This window comes from Pipistrellus kuhlii, unplaced genomic scaffold (assembly GCF_014108245.1).
Source record: "Pipistrellus kuhlii isolate mPipKuh1 unplaced genomic scaffold, mPipKuh1.p scaffold_m20_p_1, whole genome shotgun sequence".
Classification (NCBI taxonomy): domain Eukaryota; kingdom Metazoa; phylum Chordata; class Mammalia; order Chiroptera; family Vespertilionidae; genus Pipistrellus; species Pipistrellus kuhlii.
Genome location: NW_023425404.1, coordinates 17,228,094 through 17,243,905, shown reverse-complemented (window position 1 = coordinate 17,243,905; position 15,812 = coordinate 17,228,094). Strand labels below are relative to the sequence as shown.

Below are 15,812 nucleotides of genomic sequence, written 5' to 3'. Positions count from 1 at the left end.
AGCCGTGGTCATTTGCCCCTTTTTCTTTAAAGTAGAATGAGTGTGGGGGGGAGAAAGAGCTGTAAAGGAAGGTTAATAGTTTAAGGTCTCCCTCTTATAGTTCGGTAATTTGATCTCCCTGTGGTACTTAAAAGAGGTGACAGCCTCTGGCACAGTTATCTAATGTGCCACTGTGACCAGGCCAAGAGTCCTGGAGTTCAGGAAGTCACTGGGGAGCTATCCCAACCTATTTGGGACATCTATTCCCATTTACTTGTCCCAATTTGAGACATGTGTTCTTTCCGCTCCATTTTAACTGTTAATTCTTCCAATTGGTGAACAGGAGATACATGTCCATTTCTTCGTGTCATCTACCATTGCTTTCAACAGTGTCTTACAGTTTTCAGTGACTAGATCCTTCACTTCCTTTGTTCCTAGTTCACCCTTTTTTGTTGCAGTTGCAAATAGGATTTTTTTCCCCATTTCTTTTTCCGATATTTCATTGTTAGTGTATAGGAACCCAGAAGATTTTGTATATTGATTTTGTATCTTGCAATTTTTATTGTTTCTAATAGTCTTTTGGGTGGAGTCTTTAGGGTTTTCTCTAATAGAATGTGAAAATAGTGACAGCTTTACTTCTTCATTCCCAATGTGGATATCTTTTATTTCTTTCTCTTGCCTAATTGCTCTGGCTAGGACTTCCCAGTTCTATGTTGAATAACAGTGGCACAAATGGGCATTCTTATCTTATTCCTGGTCTTTGAGGGAAAGCTTTCAGTTTATATTAGCTGAGGGTTTGTCATATACGGCCTTTATTATGCTCAAGTACTTTCCTTCTATCCCCATTGTATTGAGTGTTTTAATTATAAGTGGGTGTTATATCTTGGCAAATGCTTTTCCTACATCTATTGATGAGACCATGTGACTTTATCTTTTATTTTGTTAATGTATTATATTAATTGATTTGCATATATTGGAATGAACCCCACTTAATCATGATCCATTATCTTTTTAATGTATTGTTGTATTCGATTTGCTAGTGTTTTGTTGAAGATTTCTGTATCTGTGTTCATCAGATATTGGCCTGTAATTTTCTTTTTGTGTGTGTTATCCTTGCCTGGTTTTGGTATCAGGATAATGTTGGCCTCACAAAATTGGGAAGTATTCCTCTTCTTCAAATTTTTGGAGGAGTGTATGACCAAAAGAACCTAGAAGGTAGAGGAAGTTCCTTCTGCCCCCACACTAGGCATCACGAATAGGATATCTCACAAGCTGGGCACTGCTTATGCTGAAGTGCCTGCAGTAGAAAGATCCAGGGACCTCTAGAATGAGCAGGCACAGGTAAGAATTCTTGCCTAGGCACACTCCGAGATCTCTGTCTGCAGAGTCCGGTCATGCACTCCTCCAAAATATTTATATTAGAAGGAGAAAATTTAGAATCATATACCACCTAATTTGTCATATTGACCTTGATTTATATATTTTTAATTGGGTCTAAAGCTTCCTACTTTAAAATATAATTTGCCCCTCCAAAAAACAATGAAATCTCAGGCTGTGCTAGATACATCTTTCTAAATCTTTTCCTTTTAATGGTTTTACATTTTGGTATTTGTCCTTTGATCACTAATGGAATGTGTTTCACACATAACCACCAAGAGGATAGGTCCTCCATAATTTGACTTTCATCTACCTCTTAGACTTATTTCCACCCAAATTCCACCTTGTTTTCATTGCAGATAGGGTTATGGGTACTGGATGGAGGCTCCACTACCAGAAGCACCTATCTAAACTTTGATTCGAATTTCAAGGAAAAGGGGCAGCAAATAACTCATTTTGTGTTGGGCAATGATGGCAGTGATTGGTCCGTAGCTTCTGTCCATGCAAGCTGCCTTTCCCAGGTAGTGGAGGCACCAGCAGCATCTTCACTGTACCATCCTGCAATGTGATGGATTGCCTTTGGACAATGTGGCCTTTAAACCAGGGTAGGGCCCTCTAAGGCCCTACTTAAAGATTCTAGGAATTACAATAATGAAACAGATTGATTTTCTGCTGGAGTTAGCCAGAACAGGTTTCTGTTGCCTGAAGCTTAAAGATCCTGATTGATGATAAAACAGTTTACAATTCCAATGAGAAACAGAATTTTGAGACTTGCCTGGTTGATCAGTTGTTTAGAGCATTGTCCCGATTCACCAAGGTTTCAGGTTCTATCTCCACTTGGGGCACGTACAAGAATCAACCAATGAATGCATAAACAAGTGGAGCAACAAATGGTTATCTCTCTTACTTTCTCTAAAGAAACAAAAACATCAATTAAAAAAATTTGGTCTGAAATCTTCAAACGTCTTTGTTAATAAATTCTTGTTCTTTGCTTGCTTTTCCCCTAGAACTTTACACAATGTTCTTGAAAGTTAATATAACTCATTAGGTTACAGTTTCTTTGTCCTTTCATTTAGGGTTATATTTTAGTCCCTTTGGGTTTTAACAACTCTCTGTTCTCTTGGTGCTTTGATTTTTGAAGCATCATGTTCCTTAAGATGACTTAAAAACAGCAGCTTACAGTTTTAATTAAAGATATCTCCAAGTTCCCACATAATGCCCGGCTGGTGTGGCTCGATGGTTGAGTGTTGACCAATGAACCAGGAGGTCATAGTTCAATTCTCTGTCAGGGCACAGGCCTGGGTTGTGGATTCAGTCCCCAGTAGAGGGTGTGCAAGAGGCAGCAGATTGATTTTTCTCTCTCTCCTTCCTTCCTTTCTCTCTAAAATCAATAAAAAACATTTTAAAAGAAAAGTATTGTGTATTTAAAGATACCTTATGTTATATGATTCCATTATATGAAATGTCCAAAAATAGGCAAATCCATAGAAACAGAAAGTAGATTAGTGGTTCCCAGGTACTGGGGGGAGAAGAGGACAGGGAGTGACTGCTCATGGGTGCTGGTTTCTGTTTGAGTGTGATGAAGCTCTTCTGGAATTGGTAATTTGCTCCTGCCTTAGCAAAGGCCTCCATCACCAAAGATGTGCCTGATTATAGGCAAATCTGTTATTAAATTTCAATATAACTATTTATTTCCTGCTTATATGAGCAGCAAATGATTTAACTTACATCTTTTTATTTCAAAGTTGTTGCACATCTAACATTTACCATGTTCTCTAGACAATGTACTAGGCTCTTGCTATTATGTAATTCTTAATCTGTTAAAAGCAAGTTAATGATACCCATAAGGATAGCTAGAGTAAAAAAGCACATGGGTTGGTAAGACTGTGGAGCTGTGGAACCTCTGTGTCCTGTGTAAAATGATATAGGCTCTATGGAAAACAGTATCGTGGTTCCCCCAAAAATGAAAAGTATGATCCAGCAGTTTCACTCTGAGCATATATCCAAACGTTGAAAGTAACGTCTCGAAGTGATTTGTACACCCATGTTCATAACAACTTACCCGTAATAGCCACAGGGTGGAGGTAACTCACGTGTCTATTGATGTGGTTAATACATACAATGGAATATTATTCAGTCTGCAAGAGGAAGGAAATTCTGATATGTGCTATAGAATAGGTGCACTTTGAAGACATTGTGCTAAATTAAATACACCACTCTCAAAAAGTCAGATACATGTAGGATGAGTCTACTTATGAGATACCTAGAATAGTCAAATCCATAGAGACAGAAAGTAGAATGGTGGTTGCCAGGACTCGCAGGATGGGGAGTGGAGAGATATTGTTTAATGGGTACAAAATGTCAGTTTTGTGTAAGATGAAAAGAGTTCTGGAGATAGATGGTGTTGATACAGAACAATGATGAATGTGCTTAATACCACTTAAAAATAGTTTAAGATGGTTACTTTATGTGTATTTTACCACAATTTAAAATATAAAAAAGGAACATTTAAAAGTAAATTAGAATAGAAATGTATGAAGAACAAGGAAAATCACTTGAGGTTGTAGCTTCTTCTCATATGGCCATGACAATGTGGTAGGTGCAATTGCACATGATAATCAGAGCCCAAAATAGAGGTTTAAGAAAAATAGTCCATTTCACTCTCCGGTGAAGAGAGTTTACAGAGAAGCCGGAGCTGGTTTAGCAGCTGTTCCTGGAAGTCCAGACCTAGATTCTTACCGTGCTGCGCTAGCAGCGGGCCTGGCTCTAATGGTCCAAGACGGCTCTGACCTCAGTTCTGGCAGCAGGATGGAAGAATGAACGAAGAAGCAAGCAAAGGGAGAACTTGTGCTTTCCTGTAAGGAATGTTCCCAAGAAGTTGCTGCAGGACACTTCAGATTATCCTGTTGACCCTAACGGGTCACATGGCCACACCAGTTACAGAAGGTGGTGGTGAACTTAGTCTCTCTTCTAGTCATGTTCCCAAGTAAAACTCCTGTCTCTGCAGAAGGGAAGAATAGATATTGCTTAGACACATCATCTCCCTGTGCTCTAGTTCCATTACCCTCCTGTGTTCTGAGGGTCCTTGTTCCTGCTGTTATCCCTTCTCGCCCCTCGTTTCTCAACTTCTCTCCATTCACCTTCCATTCGCTGCCATACTTGTTTCTCCACTGCCCTTTCACACTTCAACTTGCTATAATCTAGTGTCCTGAGCTATTATTGCAATGGAACTGGTTTTGCTGAGGTTGGAGACCAGCTAGCTATATTCCATTCACCTTATTTGAAACGTTAATCATTCCTTCCTTATTAAACTGACACCTCTCTCTCCTGGTTTTAACTCTTTGGGTTCCTTTGCCAGATCTGCTTCCTAACCCTCCCTTATATGTTAGTGTTCCTCAAGGTTCTGTCCTTGATCCTCTTGTTTTATGCTGTGTGGCTGACACTGTCCATTTCCACGGCCTTCCTATCTCCTATATGCTGATGTCCAAAGCTTTGTCTCCAACACGTGTTTCCCCGCCCAGCTCCATACCTGTACACCAGCTGGCTTCCATGTATCTTCTCTTTTTATTATGGAAGTGTTCAAACATAACAATAGTAGAGACGGTAGCATCATGAATTTAATACATATATCTCTCAACATCAGTCATCAGTACACAGGAATGTTTTTTACTCTACCACCATACCTTTTGAAGCAAATCACAAACACCATATAGTTTCATCTGCAAATATTTTATTATCTTCAAAATACAAGAATTCTTCGAAACTTATCCACAATACCTTTTTACCTTACCAAAAATAAGTTAATATCAGATACCCAGCATTGGGGAAATATAATTTTTTAAAATATATTTTTATTGATTTCAGAGTGGAAGGGAGAGGGAGAGATAGATAGAAACATCATAGAGAGAGAATCATTGATCATCTGCCTTCTGCACACCCCTACTGGAGATCGAGCTTGCAACCCAGGCATGTGCCCTTGACCAGAATCGAACCTGGGACCCTTCTGTCCGCAGGCCAGCGCTCTATCCACTGATCCAAAATGGCTAGGGTGGGAAATATAATTTTAAAAAAATCTCCCAATTGAGAAAACCCCTTCAAGAAGTAGAGAAAGAAAACAGTTTATATTGAATAAGCATTAAATCAGGCAATCTGCTAAAAGATTACAAAGATAAAGAAATCCACTCATTTATATAGCCAAGAGGGTACAAGACATTAGATGTTTTCAAGATAAATGATAACTGGTCCTCCAGTAAGAGAACTTGATAGTACCTTTTGTCACATATAGTGCCTCCTAACTTAAGGAAATTCGAGTGGCCACCTGTGTTAGTTGATTCCATTTATATGAAGGGTATACAGACTTTTCATCTTAACAGGGGAGGCAGTTTTGCAAATTGGAGCAAGGCACCCACCACCTTTTAGGTGTGACAAAGGTGTTGTGGATAAGTTTTAAAGAATTCTTACATTTTGTGCCCACAGAAGTTAGCCTATTATTCTCCCTCTAGAGGCCTGATGCACAAAATTCGTGCAAGGTTAGGCCTTCACAGTCCTGGCTGCCTTGGCCCTCACAGCCCCAGCTGCGTCATGGCCCGACCCCCTGCCCACTGGTCTTTCTGGAAGGTCATTCCACTGTCCAGTCTAATTAGCATATTAGCTCTTTATTATATAGGATAGGGACTGGGAAAGGAGGGCTAGATGTTTGCATTTCAAAAAGATGATTCCCAGATCCTTGAGGAAACCTTCTTGCGTTGTGAGACTGGCAAGGGCTCATTTAGTCATTATAAAGATTTACATGCATTTGAAAAGGACAGAAAGAGAAATTTTGAAACAAAGTCGGGGTGGGGGTGGGGGCACACGGGGAGAAGGTCTGATTTCAATAGGGACAAGTAAAGTCTGTTCAATTTGTATCTGCCCTTACACTTTTTAATGTTCACATTAACTTACATTTTTAATGTTTATTTTTACATTTTTAACTTACATTTTTAATGTTTATTTTTAAACATTAAAAATTAACTTACATTAAAAATTTTTAATGTAAGTTAATTTTTAATGTTTAAAAATACCCTATTAACTTACATTTTTAATGTTTATTTTTACAATTTGAATTGGGATCCAAGTAAGTTCCATATTGATTGCTATCTTTTAGGTCCTTTATAGGTCCCTCCTCTGTTATTTCCTTCTTCCTTGCAGTTTATTTCTAGAGGAAACTAGGTCATGTGTCTGCAGAATCTCTCAGCTTGGATTTTGCAGGTCGCATCCTCGACAACCTATGACTTGTTCTTTTGTCCTCTGTATTTCCTGTAAATTGTATTTGGATCGAGATCCTTGGTCAGATTTAGGTTCAATCTCCATCCCCCACCCCCTCCAGCAGTTCTGCTTCATAGATAGCCAGTTTACACTTCTACCAGAAATGATGTTATCAGCCATTAAATATTGTCTAGAATAGAAAGATTGAAACATTAAGTACTACTGCCTAGGATAGAGACATAGAAACATTTTGATGACAGAGGAACATCAATTGGCTGCCTGTTGCACACCCCCCTCCTGGTGATTAAGCCCACAATCCAGGCATGTGCCCCACCCGACAGGGCCTGGTTCATAGGTCCATGCTCAACCACTGAGCCACACCAGCCAGGCTGCAGTTTCTTATTACAGGACTAGAGGCCCCGTGCACAATCAGGGACTGCAGAAGGTTGGTGGGCCAGGGAGGAACCACAGGAGGGCTCAAGGGCGTGTCTGACCCATGGACCCCAGCAGCAAGCTAACCTAACAGTCGGAGCATCTGCCCCCTGGTGGTCAGTGCGCATCATAGCGGCTGGTCAAACAGTCAATGAATTGTCAGACACTTAGCATATTAGGCTTTTATTATTACAGGATAGTTAAGATTTCGCTTTCTTGAGGGTGGTCATGTTTACAAGGGGTCTAAAAAAAAGGATTACTCTGGCATTTTGAAGGTGTGTTAACCTAGAAGCACAGAAACAACGGACAGAGTTTGCTTAAGGAATAGATATACTAAATAAGTTATATGTTTGGGGTGTGGCTATCCACCGTGACCTTCCCAGATAGTAATTTATGCTCAGATCACCCCTTAGGTTACTTTCAGTCACTAAACATGTCAGAGTTAGAGCTTCGCTTTCGTTCACATTTCATTCACATGTGACCTATGGGATTGGCCCAGATCACTATTTCCTTTTTCTTTTTTCTTTTTTTTCTTCTTTTTTTAAAAATATATTTTATTGATTTTGTACAGAGAGGAAGGGAGAGAGATAGAGAGCTAGAAACATCGATGAGAGAGAGAGTCATCGACTAGCTGCCTCTTGCACACCCCCTACTGGGGATGTGCCCGCAACCAAGGCACATGCCCTTGACCGGAATCGAACCCAGGACCTTTCAGTCCCCAAGCCGACGCTCTATCCATTGAGCCAAACCGGTCTCGGCTATTTCCTTTTTCTTAAAATGATTTGCTCTTAGAAACCATTTGGTTTTCCAGATTTTTAAGAATGTATGACTCAAAGAATAACTCTCATATATCATGTTGTTTAACTCTTACCAGTTGATTAAATTCTTCAAGATAAATGTTAGTAGGTGATAATGGCCAGTTTTTGCTGATAGATCCGTCCTTCCCCCAATTGATGGACAGAAAATAATATAAACTCCACCTGCAGTCGGACATTCCTGAGCACCTAATAAGGCACCTTATTTGGACTGTACATTGAACCACCAATCAGCACCTGCCAAATACCCTAAGCCCCCGATTCCTCAGTCCCTAATCATGTGCCTTATATGAAACCACCAATCAGCATGTGCTGAGTGCCCTAAGCCCCGTCCCTTCCTTCTCCTCCCCTCAAAAGGTGTGTCCACCCCAGCACGCGGGCTCCTTCACCTCTGGAAGGCAGCCGGCAGGGTTCTTCTTCAATATCCTGGTCCCGTTCTCCAGGCCCTCTGTTTCATCTTTCATTTGCTCCCTTTTTAAACACTTGTTTTTGAACCAGGACCTAAGTAGCTAATTATAACTGCTTCAGGTAAGGCTGACCTCTAGTTATTTAGACAGCTGTTGCATTATTCCTTCAATATCCAAAATAACACAATTCAGAGGCCCAGAACCTAAGGAATTACTGTGGTTGGTTTAAGAAATTTGCTCCTTATGAATGACCTAACTCTTGGTAGGGAGTGTGTGCTAATAGAATAAGGATGACAATGTTCAGATTTGAGGAGAGACGGAATCTCCCTGGCTCTCTTCCTCGCCCCACGAGGTCAGGACCACTGAATAGGAAGAGAAGTAGAAAACACTTTCTTGTGTGACTTAAGGATTGAGTCACAGCAGGGTGTGACATTGTGGTTAGGTCTTAGGGTTTCCTAAGATTTAATTAGCTGTCTCCATACCTGTAGATTTTTGTTTGTTTTATTTGAGTCAAACTGATGACAGTGATGAGAAGCAAGATCTCAAATGCTCTTGAGAATGACAGTTTTGCAGTTGCTTTAATACATTTGGAATTGAGTGAATGTAAGAAAGATAACATGAAGGTAGGAGAAAGTCAGGTGGAGTGTCTCTCGATGATTGGATTGCAGAATAGTTAATAAGATATTCTCCCTTGAGGGTGGGAAGAAAGCTTAGAAAAGATTTCTGTCATTTTAAGATGCACAAGAACAATGGACAGGAATTGCTTAAAGCAAAGATAAGAATTTTATAGGCTTGGGGTGTGACTACCCACCATGATCTTCCTAGCTAACAATTTATGATCAGATTACCCTAGCTACTGATCATACTTACGACAGAGTCCCTTTTCACCTGCAATTCCTCCTTCTGGTCAAGTTGTGTGTGACAGCTGAACTCTTTAGGAACCATTTCAATGAGAAATCAGTGTACCTGTATTTGTTTTCTAATTCTTACCCAAAAGTCTAACTTTTAAAATGACAGTCTTATTACAAACATGTTTTGGGAAGTCTTAGATTACACCATCAGTTTCAAGGGAAAGAAAAAGGGTCGGATGAGAGTGAAGGGGTTCAGAAAAAGCCTCCCCAAAATTGCCTCTTTGGCATGTTTATTACTTCCAGCTGAAGTCATTCAAGGTTCAGAAGACTCAGAAAGAGCTTTTCACTTCCCCTTTAACTACCCAAATGAATTTAGAGAGAAGGCCTGGTCCAGGAAGAGAGTTATCACCAGAGATTACTGCAAAGAGTATGGGCTAGGTGTGGCCAGCGGGAGGGAGGTCCTGTTTGTGCAAAGTCCAAGGTCCTATATTTCTGCCTAGATGGCAAACAGTTGTTTACTAAAAGTTGGGTCTTCCCATCTTCCTGTGAATTGTCTTCTTTCCCTTTGAAGCCCCAATCACCCTCCCCCTTCTCCAGTTGTCTGGGGAGTTGATTTAACCAGCCTAAGAACCTAGAAGGGAAGAAAGGGAATGTTTTTCCCCTGCAGGAGAAAAACTCCAAAGATGTCTTACCCAGTTACACTGATATGTAATTCTTGGCATATATGTGCTTTTTTCTTACTTAATCCTTGTAACAAATGTAACAAGGTTTATTTTTGCGTTAAGCGAGCCTTGTCCTTGAGGTAGGACAAGCTTAGAAACTGTACTTGGTTGGACATCTTGACTCTTCTAAGAAGTTACGGGCCTGGAATTTTTCCTTCGCATCTCGTGTGGCACTGGACCCACTGTGGCAGGATGGGCAAAAGGCGATGTTTGCAGCCCTCGGCTCTCAGCCCAGAGTAGTATGGAATGCGTTCCAATGTGAGGTTCTTGAAGAACACACATCATGATGCTAGCCCAGGGTCTGAGGCCTGGAGCTACACATCTGGACTGTTAACTGGCAGAGCTATAGTCACTAGCCTGGTGCATCTCCCTTTAAATCCTTTCTGGAACAAGGTCAAGTATCAAGAATTTAAAAAGGATCACATTCTTGCTATCTCTTCCTGTGGTTATTAGACATTGGAATAGCTTGAAGTTTGTCAGCAGATCATTTTGCAGTGACGCTCGGCCATCTTGTCCTGAAAGAGGGACATTGGTTTTGTTGTAGTGACTTAGGAAGCCAAAGAAACCCTCCTCTTACTCCATCCTGCCTGCGCTGGAACCAGGCTGCTAGGGTACCGTCAGCTGACAGTCTGCAGAAGACCGAGCTGACTCATGCTGACCTATCGTTGTTCAGAGGGTTGACATGAGTTTGGTTCATAGCAGCATACATTATTAAGCCTATCTTCAGACAGTGATACTCTGTTCTCCTCAGGAAAGGACAGATGTAGCTGGAGAAGCAATTATCAGGAACCTAAATGGTGTTGCAAGTCATCTCAGTTACATGTCTGGAGTGAAGTTTTCAAGTTAATTTTTTTTACTCAAGAATCACATTTGTGCAAAGGCATTTATTAACACCATGTTGATATCAGTTATCTTAACTGTGGCATATGTTAAGTGGACATGTCCAAAATCACTGGCCAGGATGCCCAGGGCCACCTTCTTATCAAGGCCATCTGGGTCTAAAAGGTCTTAATAGTATTCCGTGTATTTTTATTACCAGCACTGAGAGAGAAGCAATGGGGCTGTCAGTCTATGCAGAGCTTTGCTTTTTTTGCAAGGCAAACATGAGAGCCTTTCAAGTTGGCTCCAAATCCGTTTGTCATTGGAGCTCTCAGTACCACGCCCCCTGCCACGGTGGTGTTCTCCGTGTCTGACAACGCATAGCTGCTGCAGAGACAACAGGAGGGCAGAGTAGGGAGGAAGGAGATATTGAGAGTGATGGCTGGAGTCTTTTCAGGAACTATGAAGGAGTGACCTAGAACAAATATGTGTACTTGTGTGATATGACCTCTTACCAAACATTTTGGAGACTGGGCCTGAGGAAGCAAAGTAAAATATTTTGTTGAGATTTTAGAAAGGGAAAGAGAGAGATCATTGACTGACTGGCTACCTCCTGAACATCCCCCAGTGGGGACTGAGCACACAACCCAGGCATGTGCCCTGACTGGGGAATTAAACTGTGACTACCTCATTCATAGGTCAGTGCTCAACCACTGTGCCACACGGGCTGGGCAACGAACTGATTTTTAGATACCCCAACACATACTTCATGAGACTGTACAGCTTAGGGAGTTAAATGAACTAAGTAAAATTCAGACTTCTTCATTTTATTGGTAGACACCAAATGAGTTTACCTTAAATAACAGTCTCTTCAAAAGTTCTTACCCAAATCACATTTTAGGGATAAGAGCAATTTTACTTCAAATGGACTGAATGGCCTGTGGCCATTTCCTAGACCGCCTCCAGGAACACTGCAGCTTGGTTTTCAATTAACTGGTTTTCCAGGCACAGCTTTGGAGTTCTAAGAATTAGCAGTAGCAGTCCTTTAAAAGATTAGAATTCCCTTTGCATGGAGCTAGATCTGTCTTACAGAGTGTTTGAGTCTGTAATTTTAAAAGCCATTAGGATTATTAGTCTCTCAGCACCAAGTGAGATCTCAGCATCTTTGTTTTTCTCCAGGTTTCACTGACTTGTTATTCCTGACAAGTCATAAACACTCTATTCTATTTCAGGCACAGTCTGAAACACACACACACACACACTCACACACACACACACAAAACAACACAACAAACAAAAAAACTGCACACTGATGGGCCCTGACACTATTCTGCCCGTGGACTACCTGGGGCTCCGTCAATTATCCCATGTCAGCCCATCCCTCTCGACTTACCGGGAGCCTTTGGAGCAGTAGGGGGGTAGTGGAGTTACCTTTAAGATAATGACAAATGCCTGCTCACTTGTAACAGTGTCTTCTATGAGTTTCCAAGCAAAGGGTGACTCAGGCTCTAACCAGTTGGAGCTATTTAACTGCTGAATTTCTCCGTCTGAAGTATGTGAAACCCATGAGGGTGTGAAGATTAGCAGCCATCTGTGAAGTAGCTAGCATAGTGTGGTGTGTGGAGGCAGATACTTTTCCTCCGTTTCCTTCTTTCCTGTCCCTGGCTTCTTGCGGGATTCACTAGTGATCAGGACCCTAAATAGAAGTGCTGTCTGCACACACTGCTAAGGTCAGGTAGGACTGTTTTGATTTCTTCCCTACCAGATGGTTGCATCATTCTGTTGATGCACTTGTGTTCTCGTTTCACTCCAGTGGAGCCTGGAGATGTTTATCAGGGCCAAAGGTGACACCTGGGCCTAAAAGATCCTAATAGTATTCGGTGTATTTTTATTACCAGCACTGGGAGAGAAGCACGGAGGCTGTCAGTCTATGCAGAGCTTTGGTTGGCCCCACTGTGTGTCAAAAAGCAGAGCCCTTTCAAGTTGTTTCCAAATCTGTTTGTCATACGAGCTTCCTTGCAGTTTCAGGTTCATTCTGTCCTACAGTGCCTTCTTATAAGACAGGAAAGAGCAGTAATAAATCATTATATCTTAAAAAAACAACAAAACATTGTCTTGCCATGGTAGGTTTTGTCCAGTGATTAGAGCGTCAGCCCACACATCAAAGGGTCATGGGTTCGATCCCCAACCTTAGTCGAGGCACATGCGAGAGGCAACCAGTTGATGTCTCTCTCTCACATCAATGTCTGTCTGTCTATCCTTGGGTGAGGATTAACAACAAAACATTATGTTTCATCTGATTTAGATTTGCAGGTGAGTTGACTTGAAGCACAAAAAAAGTTTAAGAAAGGGACAGCTCCCTCAAGCATGACAGGCAGACATTCCTCCCATGTTTATAATATTTGCTCTTTTCGTTATTACTCTAAGATTCTTTAAAAATTAATGAGTAGAGCTCTGGCTTCAGTGGATAAGGCATCAGCCTGTGGACTGAAGGCTCCTAGCCCTGGTCAGGGGCAACCAATCGATGTGTCTCTCTCACATCAGTGTTTCTCTCTATCTCTCCCTCTCCCTTCCACTCTCACTAAAAATCAATGGGGAAAATATCCTTGAATGAGGATTAAAAAAAAAAATTAGCCGAAACCAGTTTGGCTCAGTGGATAGAGTGTCAGCCTGCGGACTGAAAGGTCTCGGGTTCGATTCTGATCAAGGGCATGTGCCTTGGTTGCGGGCACATCCTCAGTAGGGGGTGTGCAAGAAGCAGCTGATCGATGATTCTCTCTCATAGATGTTTCTAACTCTCTACCCCTCTCTCTTCCTCTCTGTAAAAAATCAATAAAATATATTAAAGATAAAAATAAAAAAATCTATAAAAAAAATTAAGACCATTTCTTGTGCCTTTTGAACTAGATTTGCCACACCACTCTGACAAAGTCATAGCTTCATTATTACTCAGTTCATTTAGACACTTACAAAAAAAAAAAAAAAAACAACATCCCAGTAGCCGCCTCACTTCTCAGAAACTCTGGCCTGTGGGTTGCAAATCATGTTCTCTACAACCTATTGCATTGCTCCAATATGCAGACTTCTCATTTCTATTAAATTGCTTAACTGTTTTCCAAACATGGAATGTACAGTTCTTTTTTCAGGTCCTTGTTCATCTTTAGAAACCCATGCTGTGCTCTACTCTACTAGTCCTTTGGGTGCTACAATGCTGTGGGAACAGTAGGTGTTAGAGGAGAAAGCTCCTAAGAGGCTGTGGCAGGATGGCATAGTATATTCACTGATTCAGCTCTGTAATGATTAGAGGTTAGGATTACCATAGTTAGGATCCATAGCATAAGCTTTAATATTTGAGTTCTTAGTTATTAAAGATTATGGCAGCTGCCAGGCACGTGTGGCTCGGTTGGGCATCATCCCATGTACTAAAAGGTTGCTGGTTCAATTCCCTGTCAAGGCACATGCCTGGGTTGCGGGATCAATCCCCAGGAGGAGGTGTGGTTGGGGGTATGCTGGAGGCAGCCGATTGATGTTTCTTTCTCACATGGATGTCTCTCTGACTCCCTCTCCCTTCCTCTCTCTCTAAGTAATAATAATAATTATATATATATATATATATATATATATATATATATATATATATATATTTGTGTGTGTGTGTGTGTGTGTGTGTGTGTGTGTGTATGTGTATATATATATTTATTTTTTTAAACAAAAAGGTATGGCAATAGAATTTAACAGAACTCATTTTGCTATCTGCCAAAATCCATTATAATCATCTTCTGGACATAGCTTAGACCTGCACTTGCTGGCTAATGTCATGTGAGCAGGAGTGATATGTCACTTCTAGAGCAGGGCCTTTAAACGCAGAGGTGTGCCTTCTCAATTCTTCTTCCTCTCCCACTGCCTTGAACCTGGGACCCTAGGCGTGGCAGAACCGCAAGTGAAAGAAGTCTGGTCTCTGAATCACTGCGTGAAGGGAAGCCTCCTGCTGACCTATAATATCTACCTGGATGTTAAATAAACAAGAAGCCAATTTACTGTGTTTGAGCCATTAGTTTGAGCCAGAACTCATTAGAGCAGTTTGGCCTACTCTAACAACTTTATTTAAAAGAATAGTACACAAAATAAAATAACAGTACAGATTATGTTTGTGCATAAAGGTCTTCCAGGATAGAGTAGTCAAGCCTAGAGAGTAGGACAGTGGACTGTCACCCTTAGGCACTTACCAATTTTACAAAAAATTTCTATTACCAGTAAAGAAAGAAAACAACGAAAGTTAGCATAGTGCTGGTACTAACTTTACTTGTTGTAGGAGTCATTCCTTGAACACCCTTATTGTCACTGAATTTCCTTTCACTCCTTTAGCACTCATTTTCCCTAGTTGTTCCCTGAAACTTATTGTGGAAATGAAAGAGCAGAGTTGGGAGTTATACAGGGTAGGCTATTCAGATAAGGCCTCTCAAGACATTCATCCCTTCAGGGGGGTCTGATCATCCATGAACACAACTTTTTTAAATATATATATTTTATTGATTTTCTCACAGAGAAGAAGGGAGGATAGAGTTAGAAACATTGATGAGAGAAACATCAATCACCTGCCTCCTGTATCACCCCCCACTACTGGGAATGTGCCTGAAACCAAGGTACATGCCCTTGACTGGAATTGAACCCGGGACCTTTCAGTCTGCAGGCCGACGCTCCATCCACTGAGCCAAACCGGTCGGGACCAGAACTCTTGATATGTGCAGTGTTTAGCAGGCTCTCTGACCCAGAGATTCATGCTAACCATGATGTATAACCCCAAATGCATATGTGTAATTATGGTGAGCAACAGCCTTCCAGGATCCACTGTCAGGAAGCCCTCTTTCTTATATGAAGGCAACTGGGAAACTAAATAACCAGAGGCCTGTTCCCTGAACAAGCAATCAGAGAAAATGGAGTTGCATAATCATGAAGAACTGATTATCCAGCCTGTGAGTTAATCTAGTGATCCACTCCACAGTTACATATTTAATGACCAGAATCCTTTTAGGAAATTCAGTCTCTTCCTTGAAATGTTGTTAGAAGACCACCAAATTCTCTTTAGGTTCCTTTTTAAGCTTTCCACAGCTTCTAATAAGTAAATAATAGTCAAGTATTATTTGTTGTCATACTTCTCTGAGTCTG

At 41.1% G+C, this 15,812-nt stretch overlaps 2 protein-coding genes across 2 annotated transcripts in view; one reads left to right on the top strand and one right to left on the bottom strand.

Annotated features, from left to right (window-relative positions):
• ARG2 (arginase 2) overlaps nt 1–15,812 on the top strand; it is a 33,345-nt gene that overhangs the window by 3,918 nt on the left and 13,615 nt on the right. The gene's annotated exons all lie outside the window — the stretch shown is intronic.
• Nucleotides 11,621–15,812, bottom strand: part of VTI1B (vesicle transport through interaction with t-SNAREs 1B) — a 30,049-nt gene continuing 25,857 nt past the window's right edge. Inside the window, exon 7 of the transcript XR_006741169.1 lies at nt 11,621–12,698. The gene's annotated coding sequence lies outside the window, so the exon portion shown is untranslated. The remainder of the gene's footprint in view (nt 12,699–15,812) is intronic.